At 42.1% G+C, this 17,168-nt stretch overlaps 1 protein-coding gene across 6 annotated transcripts in view; it reads left to right on the top strand.

Moving 5' to 3' along the window:
* Positions 1 to 17,168, top strand: part of Apba1 (amyloid beta precursor protein binding family A member 1) — a 205,104-nt gene that overhangs the window by 65,285 nt on the left and 122,651 nt on the right. For 2 of the 6 annotated variants that reach the window (XM_074052003.1, XM_074052004.1), the window contains exon 2: positions 9,162 to 9,271. The exons of the other annotated variants lie outside the window; for them this stretch is intronic. The gene's annotated coding sequence lies outside the window, so the exon portion shown is untranslated. The remainder of the gene's footprint in view (positions 1 to 9,161; positions 9,272 to 17,168) is intronic. 6 annotated transcript variants of the gene reach the window in all.

The raw sequence follows: 17,168 nt of genomic DNA, 5'->3' as shown, positions 1-17,168 counted from the left end.
CTAGTGCAAGGTGTTACCCAATTTTGTATGCTAACTAGGTATTAAACTAATACAGACTTTTGGTTCCTTTTATGGTTATGTCCCTAGTGAACAATGGGGATTGAAGGGAGTTGGTTCTCAAACTCTGGAAATAGTCCTCAAACTGCTTCTCCTCCCGACCCTTGCCTCCCCTGCTGTGTAGGTCAGCCTCAGGTCATTCTGTTTTGCTGCCCAATTCTGGAACACTGGCTTTATGGTGAAACCAAAGGGAAGAACACTCTGTGACTAACTCTCCTTGTTTTATTGTGTGACTCTCAGTTAGTTGTTGGACCCTTTCCCTACCTGCCTGACTTATTCCTGACTCCTAATCTCTCACTGGGGGTGCTGGTTTACACGAATGTCATGACATTTAATGAGACAATCTATGTAGAGCACCTCCATAGTGCCTGACATAGCAGTGCTCAGTGAACATCAGCTGCCACGGTCCCCATCAAGGTGGCGGGAGGAAGTAAGCTCTGACATGTAAGCTGGGATATCTGTGTTCTCATCTCCACATGAGTCTTTGGCAGGCAGATCAAACTTAACACGTCCAAAAAATGGAAGTCCTGATTAGTTTTCTTCCCATCTGACCATCTTATTAAATGGCACCTCTGTCTAAGTCGCTCAGGCTAAACACATAGGAAACATTGATTCTCTCCCTCTCTCCAGTTCCTTAATTTCCAAACAACTAACAAGTTTTGTCTATGCTACCTCCAAAAAATATATCAAAAAATTCCCCCCTTTCTTTGCTATAACTGTGGTTCAAGGCAACATATCTTGCTTAGTCCACTGGTCCTTGCTTACCTCACCTAGACTTCTGGGCCTTTCATTCACCCACTGTTACTCAGCTCCAATGACACTAGCCTCTTCCTATTCCTCCAACATGTCAAGCCCTTTCTTGCCTAAAGGCATTTGCTCTAGCTATTTCATCTATTGGGCATAGTCTTTCTTCTTCCTCTCTCCTTGTTAGCTTCATTGCTTTCTTGACTTTGCAAATCAGGTCTCTGTTCAAATGTCATTTTCACAGAAGTCTTACCTGACATTGCCTCCACCTCACCCCTGACCCCTCATCCAGTTTCTTATATCATAGTACTCTTTTTTTATTCTTTCTGAACACCCACTAAAGTACTAGAGAAGTGGGGGAGTATTGGAGAATGTCATATGATGATGTTAGGAAGTGGATGGAAATAGCTTACATCACTTCTGCTCATATTTCTTTAGCCAAAGTTCAGGCTCATAGACCCAACCTATTTGCAAGGGAGTCTGGAAATTTATTTTTTCCTCAGGAAGAGGAGAAAGTGAAGAACACATCATTGACTTCCACAGAACACAAGACGGAAGGTCCCAGTATGTGACTCCATCTAGATGCTCAATAATACCAGACCCCAATTTTTCTCTATCTCAGGATAGAGAGGCCACATTCTCAGGTATGCTCTCCTCTCAGTGACATGAGATAGATGCAGAAGTTCTACCTAAGTGGTAAACACTGAGAATTTCCTGGGAGCTGCAACAGAAGGCTTACTCCAGTTGGGTCAACCGCCTGTCACAAAACCAATTATTAGAATGAAGAGGATATGGCCTGTTGATTACTCTAGGCCAATATTGGGTTCTCCATCCTTGGCCAACTGAACCACAGTAGACCAAGATTGGAGCAGAGGTGACTCTTGAAAGGATTCTTATGTCAAGTAGAACGAATGGATGCCAATGGCAAGAAAAAAAAAAAAACATTTGCTATAACAGCTCATATTATTTATCAACCAGCAACGTACAACTCTAAATAGTATCAAAATTAGCCCATGATCAGTGGCTCACATTTTCTCCTTAAATCACCTCTAGAAGCAGTATCTGCTACCGGAAGCATATTATACAACTGAAGCTTTCTTTGAAATTGCATAGAGACTCTTGGTTCTTTGCTTTGTCTTATTTTAGCCTGAATATTTTTGTCCACTAAGGAGAAACTTAACTGGATTCAGTCTAGTAAAGAAATAAGTATTTTGAGTTGCTAGTTGTAACAGGCAGTCAGAAACTCCATTATATGAATCGTCCAGCTCCGTTGAATTCAGGAGAATACAGTGATAGCTCTTGATAAGGTTGAGTCTAAGACAGGTTGGCTGAAGTAAGATGAGAACAAAATCTGTGGGGAAGAATTCAAAGAATTTGGGGTCATGGGGTTATTAGGATCACTTACATAGTCACTGACATCATCCAAATCGTGACAGCTGGGAGGGAGCGAGAGCCCAAGGAACGAAGCTAAATGATTCAGAGGCTGTTGCATGTTTGAAACGGCTTGAATGTGTATGTTTGGTGGGGGATGGAGAGCAAAGATAGAATAGTCTAGAAGCAGCATTGAGAAGTAAGGAAGACAACAACTGCTTCTTTGGTCCAGGAAACTACCACCATTTGAAAACCTTACAAGGGCTGAGCACAGTGGTTCATGCCTGCAATCCCAGCCATTTGGGAAGTGGAGATAGGAGGATCACAGACCTGGCTAGGCTTGGCCTACAGCTGGGATCAGATGCATCACTGGGGAAAGGGGAGGGACACAGAAGCTGAGGCCCCATGTGAGTGCTGGCTCAGTCAATGAAGTACTCCCTTGTTCTACTAGTCTTTGGCCTAGGCCAGCCTTTGGCCCTGGCAGGATTGGAGGAAGCTGGCACACACCCCTTCCCTGTGCCCCAGGCTCTGTTCTTCATCACTTCTGCCTCATTCAGAGGATCCTGGCAGAGGTTTGGGGTCAGTTAACTGACCTGACAGACTATCGTGGTCCCGCAAGTATTATAGACTTTTAAGTCTTTCTCCTCTGCTTTTAGTACTTTAAGGAAAAGATAATTTTGCAAATTCAAATTCACTTAGTTACACATGGCATTATCACTACTTGACATGTCTTATTTATTTACTGTCTACCAATCTAAGTAAGATTTACCAATTACTTAGAATGTCTACCAATTCTAAGTAAGCCAGCCCCCCAGGTGCAGGGACTTAGTTCACTGCGGTGTCCCCTGTGTCTAGATCAGTGTCTATCAGATAGTAGATGCTGAACGTGTTTGTTGAATGACCAAATGTGAATAAATAAATTAGCAATTCTAATGGGTTTGACTAGCTGTGTTCTGTCCATAGACACATTATACCCAAATGAGATGATTCACATCTTTACACTAAGTTATAAAAATGTCCTCTGGATATCGTGGGTAAATGATGACTCCTTCCTCCTGGACACCAAATGACCACTCCGGTGTTTTCTTAGATACTCCATGAGTGATTCAAATTTTTATATCAGCTCAAACTTTGACCTTTTCTTTTAGTTTTCTTAAAAGAAAAATGAGCTTTGCCTGCTTTCATTTATAATGAATGGGATGGATTTTATTTCATAGGAAAGGTATTTCCCCCTTTAAAATGGACCTGTGTAGCCAGGCACAAGAGGCTCATGCCTGTGATCCTAGCTACTTGGGAAGCGGAGATGGGAGGATTGTGTTCGAAGCCAGCCTAGGCAAATAGTTCACGAGACCCCCATCTCCAAAATAACCAGAGCAAAATGGACTGGAGGTGTGGCCCAGGCAGTATAGCGCCTGCTTTGCAAGCGTGAAGCCCTGAATTCAAACCCCAGTCCTACAAATAAATAAACAAACCAACAAACCTGTGTAAAATTTTCTAAAATGTACTGAATATTTGTTCGATACCTGGCATTATCCTAGGTCCCTTTCTTGCCTCATGTCATCTTTATAAAAATCACCTATGGTACTATTACTGTTATTATTATTCCTGTTACTCTTTTAGTGGATGGAGAGATTGGGGTACCGAGAGGTTAGTTAACCTAAAGTCATACTGCTAATAAGGAGAGGAGCAAATACCCACCCTTCAATGATACATCAGTAAACATCACAAGACTCCATTTCCCAAGTGAGTTGGGAAGAGTAAGATATATTGCCTGTCGAATGGGACTCTAGTGTGCACCAAGTGAGTTGACACATGCAAAGCACTTCCAGCAGGGTCTGCCACCTGGCAAACACTCCACAACCGTTAAGCCTTACTCATCTACCACCACCTGTGGGAACTCTCAGTCTTGTAGAGCAGATAAGCGTGCTGTGTATGCTATGCACACACACGTGCATATACTTTTGGGTAGACATGCGTATTTTTATTTGGTTAGGTTTTTATCTGGGGCTGGTTGACATTTTCTTTCACAGGCAGAAGTTAGGAGTGAAGAACCAGAGCTAAGGCATTACATGGAGTTTGTTTTGCAAACACACAGCCAGGGGTGTGACTCACTTCTGGAGAGATTGCAATTGCAGCCATTCCTCAGCTGACCTGATGGAAAACCTTTGTACAAGTAGGAAGATTATGGCTGACATTTACTCAGCGCTCGCTAAGTTCTGGGTGATGACCTTGAATGCTCCCTACATCCCTTCAAGCTGGTTCTGTTATTCACCTTTGGGAGAATGGAGTGGTGGAAGTGAAGGGAGCTGAGTCCTTGCCTGGGGTCCCCAGCTGGGCAGTGCACACTGTAGCACTAGTGTTCTAGTGATTCTGCAAAGCCACACACTTACATCAGGGTCCAAGATCATGTCTTGGGTAAGGGGAGGTCACGCATAGAAACTGCTGCTACCTAAGGCTTTTCATGAAATGCAGGGCGTAGTCGGGACAGAAACCCTGGTAATTTTTTAAACTATGTAATTAGAAATCTCTTTTAAAATGATTTTTTTCTTTTAAATCCCATTCATTTGCTGGATAATTTTCTTGAGCTAACTCTAATAACTCCATTTTAGTATAATTACTTGAGATATAGGAGCCTAAGATAGAATTCTTAAGAACAGAGTCTGATTGGTGAAGTGTAATTTTGTAGTGCAGTAATAGATTTAAAATAAATCCCAGTTGTTATAGCCATTAGTGCTCAGGGTTTCTATATAGGCTGCTTGTCATTTTTGTCATTCATTTGCTTCATTCATTCATTCACTCAACAAATTATATGTATATGTGTATATATACACATATATACACAGTGAGCCACCCAGGATTCATTCTAAATGAATGTGACAGCTTGCATGGGTTTTACCTCACTTTCACAGCTGAAGGACCTGGGGAATCAAGTTAAGGTAGGACATTAGGGAATTGAAGGGAAAGCTGAGATGCCAATTAGAGGAAGGCGCCATTAGTAGTGGGTTGGTAAAGTGAGGCCAACATGGAAACAGACTGACTGGGAAGAAAAAGCCAGTAGGGTAGAAGCAGAGATACAAGGAAGAGGGCAGTGGTATTTCTCCCTTTTTACTAGGAAGGAAACTGGGCTGGAGAAGAGACCAGGGAGGTAGAGCGGGAGCCAACATTGAGCCAGAGGAGATAGCAGACAGCCGGCCTACGGTCTGCAAAACACCCAGTTTGTGTGCTCCTTTGTCTCCAAGTCTAGGGTTTAGTTTGAAAGACCATTGTATAACCATCTCATTGTCTAATTTGCAAGGGTGAAGAGCAGGCAGTCCAGATGGGGAGGGGGCTGTTGGAGCTGCAGCAGAAGCAAGTGGGGATGCGTGAATTCGCTCCTTTGTTTGGATTCCTGTAGGACCTGAAAGGGGAGTTTATCTAGGAATGTGCCTGTCACTGTTGGTTTATTTCACTTTGTATTTGATCATTTAAATCAGAAAAAATATTGTTGCTCTCCTTGATGTGTCAGGTGTCCATGGACTCTTAGAAAATGTCTGCTGGTTGGAAAGGCTACTTCTACTTCCCCTCTTGTGCACATAACTTGGTAATCACTAAAGAGAAGATCTCAAGACTTGTAGGAGTCCAGTTCACAGCACAGTTCACCTGCTCTTAAAAGGCTATTATAGTCCCAGGAGCACAGGTAACAGATCGACCCCCAGCTACATATCAGTCAATTAGACCTTCCTGGGCTGTGGTCCTCTTCCCAGATCACCCTGCCCAGGGTACCTTCACATGGTTTCTGAAAGGAAGTCCAGGCCCTGCTCCATAGTCTCAAATCACCCTCAGGTGAATGAGGTAAATTGATGGTGTCACACAGCTAGGAAACAATCCAGGTGGGATTTGAATTCAGATCCACTCTTCTCAGTGTGAAAGTCCTCTTATGTTTCTTTTATTCCTAGGGCATTGTCAGGAAGAAATAGGCCTGCTGTAGGGGCTTTTCTCCATTCATTAATTTTTCTTTCATTTTTTTAAGGGCAGTGGGGAGCACTAGAGATTGAACTCAGGGCCTTGAGCTTGCTAGACAGGCACTCAACTAATTTAGCCATGCCCCAGTCCTTTTGCTTAGTTTTGTTTCTCAAACAGGTTCTTGTGCTTTTGCTCTCCCTTCAGACCAAGGTCCTTCTCCTGTGTCTTCCTCCCAAGTAGCTGGGATTACATGTAAGCACAACCATATCCACCTCTCCACTCATTAACTAATAAGTGCCTACTCTGCACCACCACTATTCTAGGCAGGCATGGCTTTGCCTTCTTGTACTGAGACCAAGTTTCAAAAGGCAAAATCTAATTGTCCTTGAAGTGTGGGTGTTTCATCCAGTCCACCCTACCCCCAACGTACCTGAAGGCTCTATGTTTCCCTAACAAAACAATTTGTCCTTTTGTGCTATGTAACTTTTTTTTCCCCTCTGCCTTCAGAGAGGTATACTGAGCTAAGCTTTCTGGGTGCACTAAGGTAAATGTCAGAGATGTTTTCTCAGTGAATCTCAGTGGCCATCTTATTTTATTTGCAACAGAAATAATAGCAGCGATCATTCTAACATATAATCCCAAAGTGAAGAAATTGCAGGGCAGGGTGAGGAGAAATGCATTTTGATACTCTTGCCATTTAAATGGCCTGTCTTGAGCCTGAATTTAATTTAGGTCAGATGTACCAGTAAATTACAAAGCCAGAAAAGGGTGCCTTATGATGATGCCATTTGCAGGGCACATCATTGCTGTCACTGATGGAGGCCACCTTTGATCTTTGTCACCTGCTGTTAAGGAAATGAGTGACTATAAATTATATAATATATCAGAGGCTCCTGGAAGCATGTCAAAGATAGATCCAGGTCAAAACACCCATTAGGAACCTGCAAAATGATTCAGCTCTTCCGTGTAAGGGTGACTGCTGAGCTCCTCATGGGTCTTCGTTTTATTTAACTGCTTGAGAACAGCTCCATGAAGCTGCCAAGGTGACACAGAGGGATATGTGAGGCTTATGTCAGGGGTTGCTGAAGGTGCTTTATATAGCTGGCAGGATTCAGCAGACTCAATCAGTGTGTCATGTGGAACACCATTCACTGAACTGAAAAGCATTTCACGCTTTGAGTTTTTCAAAGGAGGCCTGTCAGCAATTTTCCTAGGGCAAAAAAAAAAACCAAAACTGTGCCATAGTTGAACTTCACTAAGTGTCCTATCCAATCAGATAATGTCAGACCACTATGAGAAGAATTCTGAGCTTTGCTAGAATAATAGGTTACTGATCACTGCCAATAGGATTGATTTATTTATTTACTTTTTGTGGTGCTGAGGATCAAATTCAGGGCCTCATGAATGCTGGGCAAGTGCTCTATGACTGAGTTACCTCTCCAGCCTGCCAATAGAACTTATTATCACAAGCCAGGAGGGTGGGTCATGACCCCTGCTCTATTGATCTATATACCCTTTGGACCAAGAGCATCTTCTCTTGTCACTGCCTGTTTTCTGTCCTAAATTCAGGTTGGGTAAGAAAAAGTTAGTGCTCTGGTCAATGTGAAAGCTGCTAAGGCTTAATTTGAAGCAAGGGAGTTAGTATTTAAGTACATGCTCAGTGTTACAATACTAATTGCATCCATATTCCGTGCCCTTGGCAGACTGTTTATTGATCACAACTCCCACGCATTAAGCCTGTATTCAGGCTGGGAATCCTCCACAGAGGGCTGTCAATCTATAGGGTTTGAAAGTGACACCCACTTGCCATGCAGGTATTTAAAATGATTTCCTGAAGGACAGAAAGATAGCTTCCATATCCTCCCTATGCTCCACTGTCTTTGCTGCTCAGTAAAAGTCTGTCATTAAATTAGCCATTTGTATTTTGAGAATGGTGCCCACAGGCAGATGTGTGGTTTTTTTTTTAAGACAGTAGAGAAAATCCATACCGGGCTACAGATAACCACAGCTGTGGGTCAAATCTGACACAGTTAGGTGTGTTCACAGCTATAAAAACCACTCGTGCACTTCATTGGCTTTTAAGAAATGAGATAAAATGTATCAAATCAGATGTACTCACAAATTGGCTTTTTGCTGTTTTCTCTTCTCCACCTCAACTTACCCCCACCTTTTCCTCTTTCTTTCCATCTAATTTCAGTTCTGACATATTTACAGGAAATCAGGCAACATACATAATTGAGATTTACTTGTGAGCACCATGATAGCTTTGATGAGAAGCTTAAGAGCACTGGCTGAAAAATCAGATTGCGGCCAGGCACTGGTGGCTCACGCTGTAATCCTAGCTGCTTGGGAGGCAAAGATCAGAAGGATCGTGGTTCCAAGTCAGCCTGGGCTAACAGTTTGCAAGACCCTATCTTGAAAATACACAACACAAAAAAGGGCTGGTGGAGTAGCTCAAATGGTAGAGTGCCTACCCAACAAGCATGAGGCCTTGAGTTCAAACCCCAATACTGCCAAAAAAAAATCAGATTGCATGGTTTTGACTCATTCTTCAGAACTAGCTGTGTGATCTGGGCCAAATTAACTAGTTCCTTGAAACCTCATAGTACTTAGCAGTAAAACAGGGCTAATAACCAGGGTTATAGTGAGGATGAAAAATGATGTTGCTATTACATAGATGAACATAATTTATAGCCCCTGCTCACACTTTAATTGAAGAATTTGACTGAAAAAAATGAATCAGAAAAATATAGACATTTATCCTGTAGTTGAAGTCTCCATAAGATACAAGATATGGACAGAGGAATCCACAATTTGGGGAACATGGTGATATGGTTTGGAGCTGAAGTATTTCCTAAGGGTGACGTGGTAAAGGTTTGGTTGCTGGTATGTGACGCTATTGGGACGTTGTAGAACCTGGAGGAGGTGGAGCCTAGTGGGAGGGAGACAGGGCACTGAGGGTGTGCCCTTTCATTGGAAATCTGGTCTCTCTCTCTCTCTCTCTCTCTCTCCTTGCCACCGCTTCTTGCCTGCCGTGAAATGTGCAGACCTGCTCCCCACCATAATGTTCTGCCTTGCCACGGGCCCAAAGCAACAGAGCCAAGCAACCATGGACTGCAACTTCTAGACTGAGAGCCAAAATAACTCTTCCTTCCCTGTAAGTTGTTTATCTCAGGTATTATTTCACAGCAACCTAAATCTGACTAACATACACAGTGTCCTTTATCCAGCCTTCGTGATAATGACCTGGGCTGGCTCAGGAATTAGCGCTATCCTTGGACAACAAATGTTGCTCTAAGGGCAATCCAGTGGCATTCTTGTGCAGAGTCTCACTGAGGTGGGTGCTGCAGTGTGTACTGGGCTGGTGTCGTCCCAGGCATGATGGGGAGGCTAGGGGACACTCTTAGTGGGGAGTGGATTAACAAGTACGGAGCTTTCTTAGTGATGTGTGGGATTGTTTAGCTGTGCCCTAGTTTTTTTGTTTTGGAGGGTGTATATGTGTATGTGTGTGTATGTTTATTTTTGAGACAGGATTTTGTTATATAGCCCAGGCTGGCCTCAAACTCTTGATCTTCCTACTTTAGCCTCCAAAGTGCTGGTATTACAGGTGTCTACTACCACACCAGGCCCAGAGCTGTGCCCATTATAAAAATCTCATTGAAATTTCTGTAGGAAATTGAACTCACTTAGTGCTGAAACTCCATTTCTGAGTCCTCTCTTACCTATTAAAAGAATGGATTTCTATAAAGCTGTTTTTGACAGTCAAAGAGCTCTTATTCACTCATCCATCCATCATCCATCCATCCATCCATCCATATGCCCTTTTGTCCATCCAACAAATACTTAGTGTGTCACATGTACTAACATGGTGCTCAGCACTGGGTACAATGGTGACACAAAGACAGAATCTCTGTCCTTGTAAAGCTGTGTGCTTACAGTTTGTGAAGTTCTTATAAGAATTGCTGCTATTGTTCAAATTCAGATGTCCTAAATAGCAGGCTGACTGCATTCACTCAGCTAGACTGTAAAGACTGGAAGAAGAAGAACAGAGATGACACCAATGGTGGCCGGGGAGGAGATTCCCTTCTCCCCCCAAATCCATGTCTTCCTCCATTTCTACATGACATTCTCAGTGAGAGGACAATTGATTTCTCAATCATGAAGTATGAATAAAAACATTTTTTTAAAGCATATAAACAGTAATGTTGGTTTTAACTAGATTACAACTCAAAGTTCTTTCTGTCCAGAAATCCTGGGTACAATTTGGAGAAGCCAGTGAAGATGAAAAGACTTAGAAAATCTCTAGCAGGTCTTCACCTCTGTGAAGTGAGCCTCAAAAGATGGTTAAAATCTTGACCCTAGATGCCTTCCAGTACCAATTTGGCACAATTATGGCCAGGTGTGCATTGGCTGAGAGTGACAGAGTCTGTGAGGACACAGAAAGCTTCAGTGGGTGAATGGGCCAGTGTGACCTGCTGGCTGCCCAGTGAGCACAGAAGAGGCACTGGGTTTCTGCTTCCTATGGAGCATTGGGCTGTGCCAAGAGCTCTCCTGCCAGTGCAGCTGGGATGCTCTGATTTTGTTTGCTTGATTTAATTTCTCTCTCCAGAGGAAGACATGGCCATCAAGGTTTGCTGATTTCCCTGTAGGCTCCTTTAGCAGTTACCTTCATTATGGCAAACCTAAAGTACTTTATTTTAGATTAGCTAAGAATAGAGTATTTGCAGGGTCCCTTGGGACTAAAGGATTTCTCCAGCTGGACTGAGTTCTAGGGCTTCCCTTCCTCTCTGCCACACTGAGGTTTGGTTCTAGAGAAGTCTGGAGTTCTGGATTCCAACTGTGTTGCCTTAGCCAAGTCTGTTAGCCTCTCTGGAGCCTTCATTCATCATCTAATATATGAAGAGCTTAAATTAAGCAAAAATTTTCTCAGTCTGGTTATCTTGATGATTTTTAAGATGAGCATTGTTTAGTTACTAGATTATTTCATGGTCATATCCATTTATGTTAAGTGATAATTATGTTTTATAGTAATGCTCTCCTTTTTAAAAAATAATTTTATTTGAGTAAGTCAGTCAAGGTGACACATGGTATAATCCCAGCTCTTGAGGGGTTGAAATGAGATGATTGTGAGTTCAAGGTCAGCATATAGTACATAGTGAGACCCTGCCTCAAAATAAAAATTGTAATAATAATAACAATAATAATAAATATAATAGTAATAATTTGAGTAACATTTTCCTCATCTGATTTCTTCACTCCCAAGCTAATCATAACTTCCAAACCCTTCTCTATCTACTTCACAGTAGTCCTGAAGGACACTGCTCCCTTTGTTGGGGGGGCAGTCCTCATTAGAAAATCAGGAAACCACTTGGGTTTCACATAATGCAGGGTTTCCTCAGTCCTCTGTTACCTTTGTCTATCTGCCTTGACTACTTATAGTTTAACATTTTCTTCAGATAGACTGAGCTTATTTTTCACTCCTGTAAAAATTTGTAAAACTCTTACAAATGTATTTCATATACCCTAACACAAAGAGTACAACCAACACACCAAGAATTGTAATGACCCTTTACCTGTTTAAGCTTTTGCTCCGTCAGTTTCATTGAGAGATCCGCATAGAAACATAAGGGAATTGCTACGTTTGTAGGACAAAAATGTTTGCTATGACCAGTTTTATATTACTAATAAGACAAAGTTTGAAGGATAGCACAGTGTTATAACCAGGGTTGAGAAGAGGGAGTATCACTGAGCAGGAATGACAATGTCAAAGTGGTTTCTAAGTCACCATGCAGCGTGGCAGGAATCCGAAAGTTCACAGTCACCTCTGCAGGCTCCGTGGACAGAGAACTGAAGAAGCTGGGCAGCACTGTCCCTTTGCACTTGCAGATGGTATATGTGCTCATGTCATTCCAGCCGGGGCTCGGCTCTGCAGCTGGGGAATCATCAGAAACTGCTGACTCGTTTCAGCAGAAGGCCGGACTGCAGGGGAGGCCATTAACCCTGGCTGTTGTTGATTCCCTTAGAACACTGCAGCCCTGAGCTCCAAAGATACCAGGTCTGCACGTGGGCAATGTAAAATCAAAGTCTTCAGATGTTCAAAGCTGGCAGTTCTACCATGCTACCCTGTACATTTTATTCTTAAAAAAAAAAAAAAAAGATTTCCGTAGTCCTAGGATGTTCCCTGTCAATTGTCTATCATACCTTCCCCTGCCTACAAATAGCTATAACAGAAAGAAAAAAATAATATAAATCATAGAGTCCATAGCATAATGAAATACTATGCAACTACTAAAAGCCGTATTTTTTGTAAATGAGTGACAATGGCAAAAAGTCAACTGACATCCTTCCTATTGTTGCTTATACTCTCTCTACAACAAAATTAGAAATAAGGGCAAAATAGTTTCTGCTGGGTATTGGGGGGGGGGAGTGGGAGGGGGCGGAGTGGGTGGTAAGGGAGGGGGTGGGGGCAGGGGGGAGAAATGAACCAAGCCTTGTATGCACATATGAATAATAAAAGAAAAATGAAAAAAAAAAAAAAGAAGAAGAAAGGAAAAAAAAAAAAAAAAAAGTCAACTGACATCCTGGTCAAATCCTGAGCTCAGGGTTCCAGGTGGACACCACAGGCTGAGTTTTCAGTCTAGTGGAAAAGACAAAGAAAGAAACAGGTAAATGAAATGTGGCATGAGGGTACACATGGACCCTGGGACCCCCAAAGAAGGATCCCGAACGATCTCAGTCAAAGGGTCCCAGAAATCATTAGAGGATTGGCTTATGAATTAGGTGGACTCAGTAGGAGTGAGGTGGAGGGTGTTCTAGAAAGACAGCTGTGCACATGAAGGTAGTGGAAGCTCGGCCAGCAGGGGAGGAGTGGAGTATTGGGTCAGCTTCCAACCGTTCCTTTTGGCTGGAGCTTCAGGTGACTGGGCAAGGAGGAGATGAGGGAGCAATAACAACAGCAGCAGCAGCACCTTCTCTGTGTGCAGGAACCCTGCCTCCATCATCTCATGTTGTTTCATTTCATTACCTTTGAAGAAGTGTAGAGCAAGATTCTGATGAGAAGGTCCCAGTCCCTCGCTGACGCCTGTGCGCTTGGTTCTGCCCTCAGATGCGAGCACTCAGGAAAGGTTGAATTGTGGATGGGTCACTGAAATGGTCAGATATGGAGGTAGGAAAAAATTCAAAGCCTGAGTTACAGGGTATGCATACAGGGTATGCATCCATCATCTGAAATCCAAAAGGCTCCAAAAAAAAAAAGTTGTTTGTTTGGTTTTTTTTGCTGTACTAAGGATTGAACCCAGGGTCTCATGCATGAGAAGTACAACTTTCCCACTTGAGTTACTCCCTGCCCCCAAAACCTTTTGGTTGCCCACATGATGCTCAAAAAGTTTCAGATTTTGGAGCATTTTGGATGTTTGGATTATGGATTCTCAACCACTAAAGTATATACAAACTTTCTAAAGTCTGGAAAGCTTTGAAATCTGAAACACTTGTGGTCCTAAATGTATCAGATAAGGAATACTGAACCTATAATAACCAAAAATGGGAACTGGCCCACTGTTCTTCACAAGAGAATGAAGTGCAGAAGTTATGTCTGCTTAATGGAATAGTATGGGAGCATAGCATAACAGTTATCAACACTAGAGACATGGAAAAGCTAGATGTAATATTTAGACAATTTTCCATTGTACAATGATAAGTGTTCATTACAGAAACTGAAAATTTTAGAACAAAAAGGAATCCTACCATTCAAAAGCTACCATTAATACTTCAGTATATTTTTTCCTATCTGCATGTATGCATATATATGCATATACACATAAAAATATACTCTCAAAACTTAGGGTATAATTACATAGTTTTATATATGTATTATTTAACATTACATGGAAACCTTTTTATTATGCATGCCATTAAATATTCTCAGAAAAATATATTTTAACATTCATGTAATATTCCATATTATAGAGAAATAATTATTTAAATAGACTTAAAAACAAGGGTAAAAGTTGTATGGACTTGATGATTATAGCTGTGGAAAATTCGCATCTGAAACAGAGTAACCACAATGGAGTTGTGGATCGTTTCATTAATGTGATTATTTTCATAATTTCATTTTTAGTGGTTTCTCAACTCTTGACATCCGTTCATTCAACAATCACATTTTTTTATCATCTTACAATTTTCAGAGTTAATAATGAGTTGTGCTGCTGTTTGAATCTCAACCTGGGTACTTTGGAGAGAAGTGGGGGGTGGAGAGGAGTCTCCCCATGCCTTTCAATGCCACTGCTTCCAAAAGCTCAGGGAAGCTGTGACCATGTGGCCACAGAGCAGCAGGGAACAGGGAGAGAATGAGTTCTTTGCACTCTCAAGCAGCAACACCACATGCTGTGAGGACAGCCTTGGCCTTCTAGCATCTGCTGTCCACCTGTACCCAAGATCAGGAGAATTATTTTGTTGATGTAATGAGTAATAAAAAACAAAATAGACTTGTTTTATTAGGCTTATATTGTTTGTGTTGATTTACTAACTCAATATATATATTTTTTCTTTAGAACATAGTCACAAAGAAACCAAGAGGGACCACTGAGATTCTCCTCCTGGGCTTTGGCAGTCAGTGGCTCTGGGAGTGAAGCTGTCTAAAGTACAGGCTGTTTGTGTTTGGGTATGGTACCCACTGCATGGTATGGGAGGAGAGATGCAGAAGATAGCTTGTAGCAGGAAGGACAGAATTTGCTATTTGGTGGGAGATGGTGCAGACAAAGTAAAAAAGGCTATTCTACCAAAGCAGTGCCTCCAGTTCCATGAGCCTGAAGCAAAGCTGGCAGAACAGAGCAGCTTCCTATTGTAGAAGCATTTGCTTGTCCAAACCACTCCAGCATATTATATCTGTTTATAAATCTCTAAGTATCAGAAAAACTGAGATGCTTAAAGGGGTGCAAAATTGTTTTGGGACACTCACTTTGAATTTAAGATAAAGGATAGATTATGATATAAACTGCCTCAAAAATAGCCCCATATGATGATGAGAAATCCTAACTCTATACCATCAAACCTGTATTAACTTGACTGATTCTAGCCCATTTTCCTAGTACTATCTCTGAGTATGTTGGCTGCTTCCTCTAGTACTCTCCTTCAGCTCCAGAAATCCCATGTTGACCCTCCTGAACATGCCACACGTCCTTTTAGACCTCAGTGCCTTTGCACAGCATCCCCCTGCCAGCAACACCCTTGGCAAATGTTTCTGCAGTTTTCAAAAGCCAAGGTGTGGGGAGCAGTTTATGAGAAGCCTACATAAGCACAGCTGTGCTCAATGACAGGCTATTTGGCACAGCCCCAGCCGCAGAAGAAAGCAAGGCAGAATGCAGCTCAGCTGCTTTTCCTATGTTGTTTACATTCAGAGAAGTAGGAACTGCAGGTTTCTCTTGTTATAATGTCACGCGCCTCCCCAAGAACTATTGCTCCACCTCCTTGTTTACCACTGGATATAGAAGACTTGCTGAAAGAGGACACGAGGCTTTTTGATGAGAGGCTTTTGATGGGGGATTTTGATTAGCTGTCACTGATGCTGGCTGGAGTGTCTCCACCAGAGCAGCTTTCTGCACCAAGAACTTTATACATGGCCTTCAGAAAAGCTAAGCTAAAGAAAACGTGGGACAGTGCAAGTCTAAGGACTGAGACTTTAAGAGTTATGCTAATGCAGTTTTTAGATGCTGCTGCTATTGTTTGCAAGTCTGAGCGCCAAGACTTTAAGAAAACTAAAGAGAGAACATGGGACAGTGCAAGTCTGATGGGACAGTGCCAGTCTGAGGGCAAAGACTTTAAGAGTGATTATGCTAAATAAAACATAGGACAGTGTGAGTCTAAAGAAAGAGACTTTAAAGAACAGAAAAGAAGAGTTTAGAAGCAAGGTTTTAAAGAAAGACTTTAGAAGGAAGGCCTTAAAGAATAAAGATAGAGAAAGGAAGCAAAGGAAAAGAGGAGAAAGATAGAGAAAAGAAGCAACAAGGCTGTTGTGCGTCTCCATCCGAGTGCCCAGCACACCTGGCCCCAACTTTCTGCATATTTGTCTATTGTTTGTCCTTTCTGCATCTCCCGTCACCCCCAGTTAGCCCAGTTAGATTGGTAGTAACAGGACCAAGAAAATGCTCACTCCACCAAGGGAGATATCTTCCTTTCAAGGACCCTTCGTCTGCTACTTAGATTACCGCTTCTCTGGGATTCATTCAACACTGGGCTATTTCCCTTGGACACCACTATCCTTCTTTTGCTTTGCTTCTCTCCATCCTGAGCCAGGGAGGCCAGAGGTTCAGTCTCTCTCTCATTTGTGTCCTCCCTGCCTGACATGTAGGAGACACTCAATATGATGTACATTAAACACTTCCATCGAAAAGCAAGTGATTCTTAGTAAATGTGGTAAGCAGGGTTTAGGGCGTGAGCCTGTGCTTCCTCCTTTCTAGAAGGAAGGGGATGAGTTACATCCCTTCTCAAGCTTCCCAAGCCCCTGATTAATATTCTTGGATTCTCTATCTTAGAATCCATTTAAACTTTCCCTCCCTACATTCTGACCACAGTACTTCTCACAATGAAAACTGCACGTCTGGCAACTCAATTTAATTATTTCTGGAGCTTGAGTCATACTGTTCTTATCTGCCCAGGAAGAAAGAAAGATGCTAGTACAGTTTTGGGTCCACTTTTTGAATCTATGTTATCCCCAGGGTAATAACCAAGGGTAGTTTTTTTCTACCATTTTAAGTCTGGCATTTACCCCTATTTCACAAGCAGAATGTTTTTATTTCACACGAATGTTAAGTCTTAGTTTTCTGTTTCTTCATGTTAATAGCAATTTCTATGGTTGCCTCAGTCACTATCAGTGATATATATAGTAGAAACAGATGCATATTTTTTCAGAATTTCTCAACTTTGGCACTATTGGCATTTTGTGTTGGGTAATTCTTTGTGTGTGTGGGGGGGTGTATTAGTCAGTTTTTCATCTCTGTGAAAAAATGCCTGAGAGAATTCAACTTAAAGAGGAAACATGTATTTTGGTTCATGGC

The sequence above is a fragment of the Castor canadensis genome, chromosome 13, assembly GCF_047511655.1.
Source record: "Castor canadensis chromosome 13, mCasCan1.hap1v2, whole genome shotgun sequence".
In the NCBI taxonomy this organism is placed as follows: Eukaryota; Metazoa; Chordata; class Mammalia; order Rodentia; family Castoridae; genus Castor; species Castor canadensis.
Note: the sequence above shows the minus strand (reverse complement) of the source record. Positions and strands in the feature narration are given on the sequence as shown.